This window comes from Physeter macrocephalus, chromosome 20, assembly GCF_002837175.3.
Source record: "Physeter macrocephalus isolate SW-GA chromosome 20, ASM283717v5, whole genome shotgun sequence".
NCBI lineage: Eukaryota > Metazoa > Chordata > Mammalia > Artiodactyla > Physeteridae > Physeter > Physeter macrocephalus.
The window spans coordinates 67,072,049-67,086,614 of record NC_041233.1 but is presented as its reverse complement, the minus strand read 5'-3'; the positions used below and the strand labels follow the sequence as shown (position 1 = coordinate 67,086,614).

Genomic DNA, 14,566 nt, shown 5'->3' with positions numbered 1-14,566 from the left:
ACCTATTGTCCTAAACTGCATATAGAATAGTTTTAAAGCAACGTGAAAACTTCTGTTGGTCTTAAAATGCCAAGCATTCCCACTTTCAAAATTGTTAAATAACATAGCTCACACAGACAATGTGGAGGTTGACCCACGTTTCAGAGTTGAAGAAGCCAGGGCACAGTGACTTGCCCAGTGGCACTCAGCTAGTTAGTATCAGAGCTGACACCCAGAGCCAGAACTTTGATGCTTAATCCAGCGTACTTTCCACTACATCAACCTGCTTCTCTTGGTTTACAGCCTATTTGAAATAAATGTAGGTTAGTTATTGAACCAATTTTCTTTAGACTGGACACACTGGAACTAACAGAGACTTCAGTGACTCTTTAAAGAGAAATGCTATAAAGCAGTATGATTTAGTAGCTTTAGAGTCAGATAGGTTTGATTTCAAGTCCTGGATCCAAATTATGAGACCTTGGGAAAGTGTCAGCTTTTCATAACCTTGTATGACTGAATTATAAACTGGCTATGAAGAATAACTGATATACAACATGGTAGCTGACCTATTAGAGGACCTCAATAGTTAGTTCTCTCTCCCTCTCCCTTTAAAAGCCCTATCAGCGATCATTCTAGATTGAGGGGTTCTCAATCAGGGATAATTTTGCCTCAGTGGGGACATCTGGAATATCTGGAGACATTTTTTGATTGTCACGACTGGGGTGGAGTGGAAGCGGGCCACTGGCATTTAGTGGGTAAAGGCCAGAGATGTTGCTAAACACCCTGCAAGGCACAGGACACCTTCCTCCCACCCCCAACAAAGAATCATCCTGTCCAAAATTTCAACAGTACCAAGGTTGAGAAACTCCGCTCTAGACCAAAGAGGAAAACTACCCATTACCAATAGCATTCAGTGAAAAGAAAGATCATATATTTTCTGCCCCCAAAAGCAAGCATCCTGACTTTACTAAAATATCAACATCAAGGTAGAAATGCATCAGATCCCCAAGTTTATGACATGGGGTACAAAAATATAATTGACTTAATATTCGTTCATGTGTGGCGTCTTCAAATCTATCACTATTTGCATGTGATAGATTTGCATGCAAATCTGTATTTCCAGACATACGGAAAGTTTATTTCCCTAGAATCTACCTGAGGGAGGAATAATTAGCAAAAAAATCAAACCTAAACAAAAAACCCATAAATTTGTATATATTTATAGATTTTTTTTTTTAAATTGGAGGACTGAAAAATTCTTTAGGCAAATGTGAACCTAATGACATCAGTCTGTACTTTGAGATATTTCTTAGTACTACCTAGATTCCAAAAAGACATTAAAAGTATCAGGATATAGCAGGAGTAAGCAGATCACTGCATGGGTCTCAACCAACTGGCACCCGAGGCAATTGCTGCCTGCCAGCACCTCACCCTTCTGGTACATACCTGGTATTTTCCCTCCCTCTCTCTCATACTTTTATTTTCCCCTGCTCCTACTTTCTCTCTTTTCCTTTTCCCTGCTGTCTATGCCTCTTGTCACTTGCCAGTGACAGTTGTTTAGCCCCAGCCATGACAGAATTCAAAAGACAAAATGCCTTGATTTAATGGCAAGGCTTCAATAATGCTTTCTGGGAGATGAGAATGAGAGTCACGGGCGTACTTTAACTGGCATTCTCTAGGCGCTATACCTATGGAAAAACATTTTGCAGAGATAGTATTAAGAGACCACATTTTGAAAAACATTTCTGAGGGCTCAAGAAATACAGCTGCTCATGATCTATTTACTAACGTTAAAAAATATAGTTAGTATTTCTAGTTCTGCCGGGTTTAAAATCATTCCTCTTCAGAGTGAAAAGTAAACTTTTATTACAAAGGGACTGTCGTAGATGATTTTGGTCTCAGAAATTTCTCTCAGAAAATGCCACAATATGGTATATGTTAAATATCAGTGCGAGCCACAGTGCCATCTATGGCCACATTCTGTTTGAATTAGAAAACATAATTTTGCTACTTTGATAGTCCCTGAACAGACTAGGAAAATAGAAAGCCCTCTCAGCTATAAAATGCACTGACAAAAATCTCACCCCCAATCTATATTTCCAAACACATAGAAGCATTATTGCCTTAGAATCTACCTGAGTGGGTAATAATTAGCTAAAAAGATGTAAGTTTGTGAATCTTATAATGATAACATCTTGGAATTATATACTTTCATGATAATAATTTCTCTGACTGCAGTCTATAGCAAAACAATATAACCATAAACCAAGACTCTTCAATCAATTCACTATGTTTAAAGAAAACCTGAGAAAATAACTATTTTACTTTAAGAAACAGAATAGATTTTAAAGTAGTAATTAAAGGGACTTCCCTGGCAGTCCAGTGGTTAAGACTCTGTGCTTCCACTGCAGGGGGCACGGGGTCAACCCCTACTCGGGGAACTAAGGTCCCACATGCTGCAGAGTGTGGCAAAAAAAAAAAAAGCAATTAAGGCTCAGGACAGTAATTTTTTTCTAATCTGAGTCCTTTTTGACTGCAGTTCAGAAATAGTTTAAAAGTTATTTCATAATTAAAATACCATTTGATATGATGATCATAAGATTTAAACTGATATCATAAACTATGGGTTATATTAAATTAGAAGTTCTCCAACCTGGCCACAAAAAGAACTTCAATTTTCTCCCTAAACAAGAGAAATCCTCTAGTAATTCTACTACCAAGTTGTAAGTTATTTTCCACACACCAATGCACAGCTATCATCATTTGGAACCAAGTAGATTTTCTCTCTTTCTTTCTATTCCAAATTCACTCGGCTTACTGCCAAGAGAAAATACAGACACAGGGGAGGCAAAGAGAAATTCTGCTAAGATCAATGAAGATGTTGGCCACAACAGAATCCTATTTATCTGCCACATCCATACTTCTTTTTCTCTGATTAGAGATTACTAGCAATTTCTTGACAATTCTTTCACAAAATTAAGTTACCATCAGTCTTGCAAGACATCACAGGGGGAAGGAAAAAATACATATATACATAGTTTTTTCCTACTAAATCTGGAAACAACATATATATATAATTTCTATAATCATATTTCTGTTCTTACAAGAGAATTAATATACCTGTTTCCAAAGCAAAGTGCATATTTATAAACAAAAAATTCACATGAAGATGTTCTATTGGCACTGACCTCAGGTCAGAGATCAAAGGCACAGTCTATTTAGTAGTATGAAATTAAAGGCTGAGGGTTTTTTTTTTTTTTCCTAGGCCCAAGTGAGAATTTAAAATATTTATTTTGCCACCTAGGGAGACAAATTATTCATGCTAGGGCACCTGTTTCCCCCAAATAATGGCTATCATGGTACCTAACTTTAAACCAAAAAGAAATTAACTTTTAAAGTCATTTGATACAAAAGACATGTGGGTAACTGTCACTGTAAGATACTGGCTTTTGCCAAGTTAAAAAAAATGTATTTAAAAGAACAGTATTGAAGATTTGGGAGAAAAAGAATGAAAGCAAGTTAAACGGCACTGTAACTCAAATGAAAGAGCGAGCTTCCTTGTTTTAAATGCTTCATTAAATATAAAGCAAGCACATTACCCAGCATGTGTAATCTTTCAATCACTTCTAATCACAAACGAGATAAAGGCCAAGCTCCTCAACTTAACCGGCAAGGCTTTGCCGAGCTCTCAGGCTCATCAAGGGCTGACGCCCAATTCGCAGCCCAGACCAATTAAACCACAACGTCTGGGACTGGACGCTAGGCGGCAGGAGTTCTTAAAGACTCCCAGGTGATTCTAACGTGTAGCAAAGTTTGGGAACTAAGGCTCTAGTCCCACATGTTAAACCTGGAGGATATCAAACACTCTAGACCTCCCCTTCCTCCCTTCCACGATATTACCCTCCTCCGCTCCCCACTTTTTTTATGTCATTCTTTCAACCTGAGGAGACCCTGCTTCTCTCAAATTCCTCCTCACCCTTCAAGTCTCAGTGTGGGTATTCCTTCCTACTGGGTGCCTTCCCTCACAACCCCACTTCATTCCTACTCAAACACCTGGGTTGGATGTCCCTCCCTGAAAGTGTGCCCTTTCACATACTCTCCCATCAGAACCTCCATCATTTCACTTACCTGAGTAAGACAATTATTGACTATGAGCCCCTTGAAGAATATGTCTTATTCATCTTTTGCTCTCTTGCACAATGCTTGATGCATGATAAGTACTAAAGATATGTAAGTTGTTTTTAGTAATCTATACCAAAACAACAACAAACTATTAAAAACCACTAAAATTAAAAGGAATGAAGTGAATAGAAAGAACAGCAGCTTGAAAGTTCTCTTCCACAGCTTCCTTGTTTGTTCTTTAGTTTGAAATTAATTTTAATAGTATTTGTTTTTACTAGTGAGAATTTGATTTAAATCATTTCAGCTTCCACCATATTATTTCTAGCTGTGTATTACACTGCCTTGTATATTTGGGGCATATTATAAACCAAATTCTCAGTGTATGACAATATTTGAAACTTTTAAATTATAAAGCTATTTGGTTGTTGTCTTTAGGTATGCTAAAGGCAATTCTTTGTTGATATTAATGACAATATTTAACAGATACTACAGAATCTTCCCCCCTTCTTCTCAATACTGGTATGTTAGGCCAGTGACAAAACAATGCAAAGATAGTGACTTCTAATAGTTTCTGGGAAATGTCAGTTATTAGAAATTAGGGAACGGATGGGAAGCAAATTCAAAGTAAATAATTCAACATGTATTTTGAACTCTAGATGAAAAACTCAGTACAAATATAACTCTAATTAGTAATATGATACATATAATAAAATGATATAAAACAAAGAGTATCATAATTCTTCTATGTTTAATTCTGACTCTATTACCACAAGGTCAAGGAGAAACCTTGCTTGCATAGATTAATTTCTAAGACATCTTTTACAAAATAAAATGTGCTAGAATATAAAAGCAATCCAACGTAGAAGGTCATATCAGAGAATAAGATGGAAGATTTCATGTTTCAATCCTTCGTGTAAGCTCCTATAGTGCGTCTTAAAGCACTGAGAAGGAAGGTTTAGGATACTGAGGGAATATTCTGACTTGGAGATACTTTAACCTCTAAACTCTTTAATTCTAGGATTACTACTTGTGCACAGCAAAGCCACTGACTATAAATCAGTGCAGTTCTCAAAGTATTTATACATTTATTATCTTATTTGGCCCTCATATTTCCCCATTAGGTAGGCAGAATTGATAAGACGATCCAAATTTGCAGATCCAGAAACTGAAGGCCAGAAGGAATATGCCACGTCTGAGGTCTCGGGTCTACATTCCTTGGGCTTTTCTCACTATTTCACACTTCCTCTCTTGGCAAAGTGGTCCATGACCAAAGTTAGCTTCATACAATTTCAGAAAAATATGAGATAGACCATTTCTAACCAATGTCTAATAATACATGTATGATATTTTTTTAAGGGTAAATAAAGCCGTCAAATAAGGACCCTGGATCAGACAGCATTTGAAATGGGCAGTGTGGAACCACGTTCTTTTAAAAAAAAGTAGAAAAATTTAAACTTCATTGAAGCTAGAAAGAAATCTGCAAGATTCTAACAATGGAGATTGTTTTTTCCTTTCTAAGTTTCACCATAAAAATTACATATCACCATAAATAAGACAACCCTAGTCTTACTTCAGTTGAAATTTATTTGTAGACTAGGTTTACATAAAAAATCAAAATAAGAAAGCAGTGAAACAAAAAATGTCAGTCATTTAATATGCAAAGTTGCAGTGTTTCAGTAGGAAAGTCAAAGGATGTCAGGTAAAAAAAAACTCAGACAGGATTAACAAAGGGCACCCTTGTTTTAAAGTACAGAATACACTCCTTCAGAAACTCAATTCATTTCTGTAATTAAATATTTCACACCAAGACCAATACCATGCAGCGTGACTTTCCAAACCATAAAATCTAACAGTCTTTCTCCATTTTAAGAATGCAATTACAGGTCAAATTCTTTAGAACCAATAACAGAAATCACCATTTTCACAGTAGATTTCCAAGTCCAAGACAGTGATAACTTGTTTTAAACAATACTTAACAGAACCAAATGGAGAAAATTTGTAAATTTCCTCAGAATCTTCTGTGATGGAACTTGACCTACAGAAGCTTTTGTGAATTTGCAAAGGCATGAGGCACCTCAAGAACTAATAAAGTGTAATGAGGATGAAGTCCCATTTCTTGATGTTTCCCAATGTGACCACACTTAAGCATTTCAGAGGCATTTCTAGCAAAGGCTTTTAATCCATGATCTGATGAACTTCTTAAAAGAAAAGCCAGAAGACGAATTTGACTCCACATATGTTCTTGGTTTTATTCTTAAATATGAATTTTCCATTTGGGAGAACTAAAGGACAGAAAGTTAAACAAAACAAGCCAGAAAGAGACTATCTGTGTGCATGGTCTATGTCCTGGTAGGTTTCCAAGGACCTGAAATCAAGAGAAAAGTCTCTGGCAAAATCTCTTCTAGCCCCATTTTAACTTCTTGTACAGGAAAGCTTAAACTAGTTGACACAGCAAAACTCTTCAACCACTACTACACAGCTGAAAAACCTTCACCCTAGAGACCAGATCGGGCTCCATCTTCATCACAAGCAGCTCAATGCTCCTAAAAGCTATGAGCTAAGTCAGAAGTGCCTAATCCATTTTAAGTTTTGTTCTGAACCTCACAAATGTCGAACTGGATAAAAGACAATAAGAATGGCATAAACAGCAATGGAAGATTCATGAAAGAAAGAAATGAGAAGGCAAAGTCAGAACCATGATGTGTCATTCCCAGTTGCTCACTTACTTCAGCAAAGCAAAGCACAAAACTGACATGCTTTATTCTAATATGTTTTAACCCTAGGGCCTAAGTATGAAATCTCTAGCTAAGTCAGTGGTATTAAATAGTTCAATTTTGAGTTTCAAGATTCCTAGAACATAAGCTTTAAGAGGGCAGTGAACGTGCGGGCATCTGTGCTACGGTCTTGAGGCCTTTGGTCGCCCTAGCAACATCACAGCATCACTGTCACCCATTTTAAAGTTTGGCATTTACCAGGAGAGTGCCTGGCAAGTGCTTTAATAAAAGACATTTTATTTAAAAATCAATTAGCTACTTTTCTTTCCAAGGACTAGTATACCCTACGTGAAAAAAGAGCACGGCCCGAAGGCAAAAAAAAACAAGTAAGAGGCTTATCTTTTAAACTACATAGTACTTTTCCCAGGGAAATTCAACAGGGGTGCCCGCAAATCTTGATAACAATCTCTGACCATGTATTTGCAGAATATCAGACTATTTTTGAGCATGGGACAGTTTACAAGCAACCAGTAAAAAGTTTACTATTTATGAGCAAACAATTTAACACTAAAACAGAGTTGGCTTTTTGACTATGGCAATTAGTTTCTTCATGTTCCAAACACCAAATAACATTTTCCCGTTAATTTTTAAACCAATGTGGCTTTAACTTAAAATAAACTGTACATCAAAAGAATGGAAAATAAACAGCCAAGAACACAATTTGACGAATTGGATTTATTTAGTTTATTTATCTAAACAGGGACCACTGGATCTCTTTAATAGGCTGACAGTTGCATTGGGCTGGTTAATAAAACATTCAACAGTATCTTCAGCCAATATAGAAATGCAAATCCCATCAGAAATATTTTATTCATGAAGCAGTAATTTCAGTTACTATACCAGTTCTTTTTTAAAAAATGGCACTCTGCAAATAAACAGTGCCATCTAGTGACTAACAATGAAGCCAAATTTATCACCAGTTTATAGTTAAATCTTTCAAAAATCTTACCTGTTTTTATCTTTCCTCTTTATTTCCTAGGTAAGATCAAAGTGGCTAGGCAAAACAAACAAACAACAGAAAAGTCGATAATAATTTGTTAAGTCATTTAAGAAGGATTATAAACAGACACAACTAAATTAAAACCAATAAGCTTTATAATTCTTTTTTGTCTGTTTGTTTTAAAGCAATTTAGCACCGTTTCCAGAATACATACACTTCATCTGCTTAGAAAACTCAAACCATAGAAATAACATAAAGTCATAACAAAAATTTGCTCCTTCTATAATAAAATGACACTAAAACTTTAATTCCAATGATTAAAAAAAATTAGTAAGTATCAATAGATAGAAAAAATCTTCCAATAAAATTGCAATATCTTATCAGGAATCTGACACCAATTTAAAAAAATGTACACACACAAGAATGTGTGAGTGCACACACAGAGATCTATCCATACCAGTACACACTTCAACTTTGCCAGTAACTACAGTGGACATGGAAGTTATTTTTGCAGGTCACAAAGCTCTACAGGAGGTAAAGACAATGGTCTGAAGCCCAAAGCAGTCATCATAAAAACAGTCACTTTGGAAGAAAGTGTCAGAGTTTCCAAAGGGAAGAAAATCTATTAAGGCCAACATCAAATTCAGTACATAAGACCAATGATAAAATATTTAATACATACTACTGTTCCATTCAAGAATACATGGTGGGGAGAAGGGTCAAGAACATGAACCTTTAACAGCATCCTGAATTAGGAGACCAGGGTGACACGCAAACACAGATCAGCCCCAGAAGGCATCACTACAGCTGAAAACAGACTTTTGAATCCATTTCCTGTGTCAGCCTTTGAAATTACTGGGCTCTGTGAGTAGAAGATTTACCAAGGTCAAAGTCTGGAATGAGAATCCTACAAACAAAGAAGGCCAACTGCATGATGATTTTCTAACAATTTCACCTATGGAGGCCTTAGGAAACAACATCCTCAGAAAATAACTGCAAACAAGTAAAATCATGTATGTACACGTACAGTATTACTTTCTCCCTTAAAGGGGTCATAGTCATATCCAGATAACTAAAATATTCTTCAGTTTCTGATTATGAAATTTTGAAAATGTAAAATGAAATCAGTTTTAAACCAGATATGAGAGCCATGCATATCTGCTAGCCTTACCAACATGAATATATCTTCCATGGAAAAGTATCTTAGAAAAAGAAATCTCAGTTGTATTTAATTCTAGAATTGTGAAATCCCCATAATGACAGATCATGACAGTATCTTTTTCATATAATTATGGGTTAAAAGAGTGATGTACATAAAGTACTTACTTCTGGTCTGCCTATGATTTTTAGCTCTTATTTAACATTTTGATACAGAGAAGATCATAGAAAGAACAACAAAAATGATCAGATAAATCACAGTAAAAACACATTTCCAAGGAATATTTTAATTAGAACTATAATATTGTTGATAACCTTTGATGTGATCATCTGCCTTCTGAGAAGTGACCCTGATGAAATAATCCTGTTCTAATATGTTCATTGCAGCACAATAAATTATGGAGGGGATAAATGGAAAAACATTAGGATTCAACAAAAGATGAACTAATATCACTGATTGAAATATTATGCACCCATTAAAATGACTAAGAATTTATAGAGGGCTTCCCTGGTGGCGCAGTGGTTGACAGTCCGCCTGCCGATGCAGGGGACACGGGTTCATGCCCCGGTCCGGGAAGACCCCACATGCCGCGGAGTGGCTAGGCCCGTAAGCCATGGCCGCTGAGCCTGCACGTCCAGAGCCTGTGCTCCGCAACGGGACAGGCCACAACAGCGAGAGGCCCACATACAGAAAAAAAAAAAAAAAAAAAGGCCAGGCCCGTAAGCCATGACCGCTGAGCCTGCACGTCCAGAGCCTGTGCTCCGCAACGGGACAGGCCACAACAGCGAGAGGCCCACATACAGAAAAAAAAAAAAAAAAAAAATTTATAGAAATGGAAAGTACCAATGTTAGAACCTTGTAAATGTGGATCAAGTAGCATCATTATTATGCAAAATAAAACAACAAATTATACAAAAGAGAGGGGAAGGGAAGATTAGAAGGAAATAAATAAAAATGTAAAATACGAATCCTTTGAGGTAATAGAGCTAAGGTGATTTTTTTTCTTCTTTCTACTCTTATTTATTTCCAGAATATTCTATAACGAGCAGGTATTATTTTTACGGAGAATCCAAAAACAAATGTAATTTTTAAATGGAAATCATATTTATTAAGTGCACAGAGCGGAGGAAGATTTTGCTGGGATGATTCTGTCCAGTCTGGCTTTCTTATTTCTTTCTAGAATGTACGTATGCTCCTGCAAGAGGGACAGCTGATGTCATAATTACAACATATTACCACTGACATGATCCAAATTTCTAAAACATGCTTTCATGGTTTTCTACAGCTTCCACAGAAGAAAAGTAAAATATCTCAGGAAGTCACAAGAACAGGAAGGATAAACAGAAGCATCAAGTTTTTGACCTTTCAACAAAAGTCATAATTTAAAAGGGTTCATCGCTCTCATTTATACTTCTTTAGTCTATCTTAGACTTAAAAAAATAGAATACAGCTACTGGCTTCAGTCATAAACTCACATACTCAAGTTGTCCATTCACCTGTTAAAAGAGCGAGTGTAGGTAGTAGCAGTGAAAGCTTCAAGCTGTTCCACAACATCCTTTGAACCCTGACCTAAGGGACCAACTCCGATAGTCCGCAGGAAGTTGGGTTTCCAGGACCATTCAGCCTCACTGCTGAGACTGTCAATAGAAGTGCCATTCTCTGATGTAGACAGCTCTGCACTAGGAGCTGGTCTAACAATCACATCACATAGCCTGCCAAACAGGAAAAGGACAGCATTCGGGCACCACTGACCTGGGATAGAAGTGAACTTGAGACTGGGGCTAAAAAGCTCTACTGCAAATCCTCCACCCTAAATCCTGTAGTCTGTGTATACATCTTAAAGGAAGTTCAGCTTTGTTACCAAAAAAAAAAAAAAAAAAAAAAAAAGAAAGACATATGCAACTATACAAATCAGCCACAAGATGGCGTAAGCATCATAGTATTACAACATCAGATGCAAAAGACATTCATCATTCAACACAGCACGTCCTCATGACCTAGGGAACTTATCCTGGTACATCACTTATTTGTCCCTTTCTTTTTCTACTTACTGAGACTTGGTCAAATACTTTATACAACGTTTGTTTTCTGTTGTTGTTTGTACAAGTTTAGGGGTTTTTGTTTGCGTGATTTTATTTTCGTAAGAAGCAAACAATAATCTTAAACTTGAAAAAATCCTCAACTACATGTTTCCTCCGTTTAGCTGGGGTTCATTTTCCTGGACATGACCATGCCCCAGCTAACCTCATACCAATACTGAAGGAAGAAATTACAAGAATGGCTTAAATACATGAATTCTAATTTTTACATTGTTTTCAAACATACAAAGAAGCTATTAAATTGATTTTTATGAAAATGTGAAGTTGAGGGTAGGGAGTTGCAAAGGATCATGGAGAGAACATCAGAATGTGTGTTTAGGTTATTTGATTCTGGTCCTGGCTCTAAACAGCAGTGTGACTTTAAGGTAAGACATTTGGTCCCCCTGTTCCTCCATTTCCTCATCTCAAAAATGTGACTGGATTTGAACTTCTCTGGACCTAATATTCCTATTACTCTGAGACTATAAGAATCCAAAATGAACAATATGAGGCTATAAGAGGCCAAAAATAAAGAAAAATGGAATTAGGCAAGTGAACAGAATCATCAGAGGTAGCAACAGTGTAAAAGGGAACATAGCGATGACTGCTGATTTCCCTTACCTTCCCACAACTATGACTGCAAATTATAACCCATATTTTAAAGTCTTTTAAGTAAGTATTTAGTCAGCTACAGATTATATTCTATGATAGGTCATTGTAAAGAGCAGACTATTATTTTTTTTCATTCTCAGACGTACACAATTATCCACTAAGGATTAATAAACATTAAACTCTACTGAACTTTCATGCCAGTAATGACAGAGTAATTGATACAAGACCAACCCTCCCTCTCTAAACAACTATAACAATGGACAAAACGTGTGAAGCAATCGTTTTAAAAAACTGGGCAATAGGCAGTGTAGGACTGAAATCCTGTGAGGAGAGAACACTTGAAATGAACCCTACAATCACCATGGCTCTCAGCCCATAGGCACTGATCAGATTCCAGCACGGAGGGTGGAGCCCAAATGGAGCCTAACATGTCTCTAAGCTTAGGAGGTAGACACTGGAGGCGGGGACTGCCGAGATAGATGAAACTTAGCAGAGTACTGGAGAGAAGGAGCTCCAGAAATCTATCTATAAAGGGGTCCTGTTAAGTCTTTGGCTGAAAATGAACTTGCGTATGCAGAGGTAAGAGGTGTAACAGAGGACATGTATTGGGGAGCCATGAGTGGAATCGAGATTCTGGAGGTCACCCAAAGCAGGGAGATACAATTCGGACCAAACAGAGGGTGGAATATTCAACTGAACGTTCCAGTCATTCAAATGGAATCCAAGAAAGACAAACCTCAAAAGTCAGGCTACTCTAGACGTGTCCTAACAAAGTTAACAATAAGCCTTGAAAGGATCTGTTAGTAAATTATCTGCTTGTCCAAATAAAGGCCAACATTCTCTAAAACAGGCACTGTCAACAGAGGTGACATTATGCCCAGAGGCAAGAACTGGTTCTTGGGAGGATGAAGAATCTTAAATATTACAAAGATGCATGGCCCTCCAAAGGGCCACAGAACATGAACAGATGTACAGACACACAGTATATTTATGGTATTAAAATTTCCTGGGGAAGAGAGGAGCAATTAGGAAAAAAAAAGTCTAAAAAAGTTCCTTAGTGGAGTGCTAATGAAAAAAAGATTGAGATGCACTACTCCAAAGGAAACCAACAAATTCTAGCCTTTTAACAATTCAGCAGGCAATGAGAACTCTGTAGGATTTTGTGGAACAGTGTGACATATTCAGATCAGTGTGCTAGAAAGGTATTTCCAGACTGGAGTGGAGGGTGGTTTAGATTGGGAGAAGAATGGAAGGAGGCAAGGCTACTACAATCATCCAGACTGAGAAACATGAAGGCTTCCTGTAGTGGAGATGAAAGCAGGAGCTATTTAAGTGACAGGATTGTTAACTCTCAGTGACCAACTGGATGCATAAGAGGATGAAGAGGGAAAAATTAAAACATCACTCTGAAGTGACTAGTACTTGTCCAATTTAAGTGTTTGTGTTTAAAGGACTCTGGGGTAGCAGTGCCCAGTAAGTAGTAAGAAATATGAATTTAGAGCTGTAGGGAGTTCTGAGTGAGAAATGCAAGAGAATTATAGCTGTGGTATTGAAGCCACAGGAGCGGATGATAACACAGGAGTAGGACAGTGGGGTAAGTGCAGAAGAAGTCCGAAGAAACCAGGCACCTGAGGGACAGGCAGAGGAGGAGGAAGAGGGGCCAAGAAAAGAAAGCAAGCAGACGATGGGGTTGAAGAAAAAAGTACTGAGTTGTCCTCTACCTTTCCCCATTGGCACAGATGTTCCCCGAAGTCTTGATATTACGAGAGGAATAAGAGAACTTCGTCATTTGCAATAAACATTGTGACTGAAGGACCAATTGAAGATTGAAGGACCAATCTCTACTATTTTGTCCTGGGATTCAATACTTTGAGGTACGGTATATGACTATAAGAAATTATCAAATGTCTTTAAGAAGATATTCTTCATTTCATTAAAAGACAAAAGAATTAAATATAAAAAGACAATAAGAATCAAAAGAGAATTACAAAAATACTTCCTACATTCTATTCAAATGCCTCACGTGATAAGGTAAGGTAAAGTGGACAAAGCTGTGAAACAGGAGGCAAAGGACCACTCACTGCTCAATGCCCTAATTGCTTCTCATCAAGCAGGCCAAGGTCTTCACCATGCCTGCAATGCCCTTAGAGATCTTTCCTCTGCCCCTACTTCTGTAACCACAGGCACCCCTCTCTCCCACTTGGGCACAGAGAACACCTTAGCAAAATGGGCACAGAGAACACCCTAGCAAAACAGCCACACTGCCCTGCTGGTCACTATCTGTCCATTTACTCATCTTCTTTATAGCATTTATCACTACCTGAAATTAAGATAGATGTATTCACTTGTTTCTTGTCTTCCCCATTAGAATATAAATTCCACGAGAGCAAGAACTTTCTCTCTCTTAGTCATGGCTCTTTTCCAGCACCTAGGACACTGCCTGATACACTACAGGGCTCAAGAAGGACTTGTTGAATAAAATCCATAATCAAGCTGGACCTCTTGGTTCTATCACATGTGAAATGGGGATAGTAATCCGCATCTGCTCTGTCTACCCTTCCTACAGTGAAATGAATAATGTGTGTTAAAGCGCTTTATAAACTGTGAGTCCCGTACAACAGAAGGTGGTCGTGGTGGTGGTGAAAGATGTTTCCTGACACAGCAGAAGAGAGCTGCGGCACCAAACAGACAGAAGAACACATGAATTTTTTAATGATAGCCTGGAGACTAAATGTTTAGCTCCTAGCTGCTGTTTCCATTTTTCTTTATAATAGAAAATATACCTGAGAAATGCTTATCTAAATACATGATACCTAAAGGACTCTATTCTTCAGGAATGTAATTCTTTTTTTTTGTTTTTTTTTTTTTTGTGGTATGCGGGCCTCCCTCTGTTGTGGCCTCT

The 14,566-nt window shown here is 37.4% G+C and overlaps 1 protein-coding gene across 15 annotated transcripts in view; it reads right to left on the bottom strand.

Annotated features, from left to right (window-relative positions):
• The window catches only part of VTI1A (vesicle transport through interaction with t-SNAREs 1A), a 374,999-nt gene that overhangs the window by 343,198 nt on the left and 17,235 nt on the right, over positions 1-14,566 (bottom strand). The window lies entirely within an intron of this gene.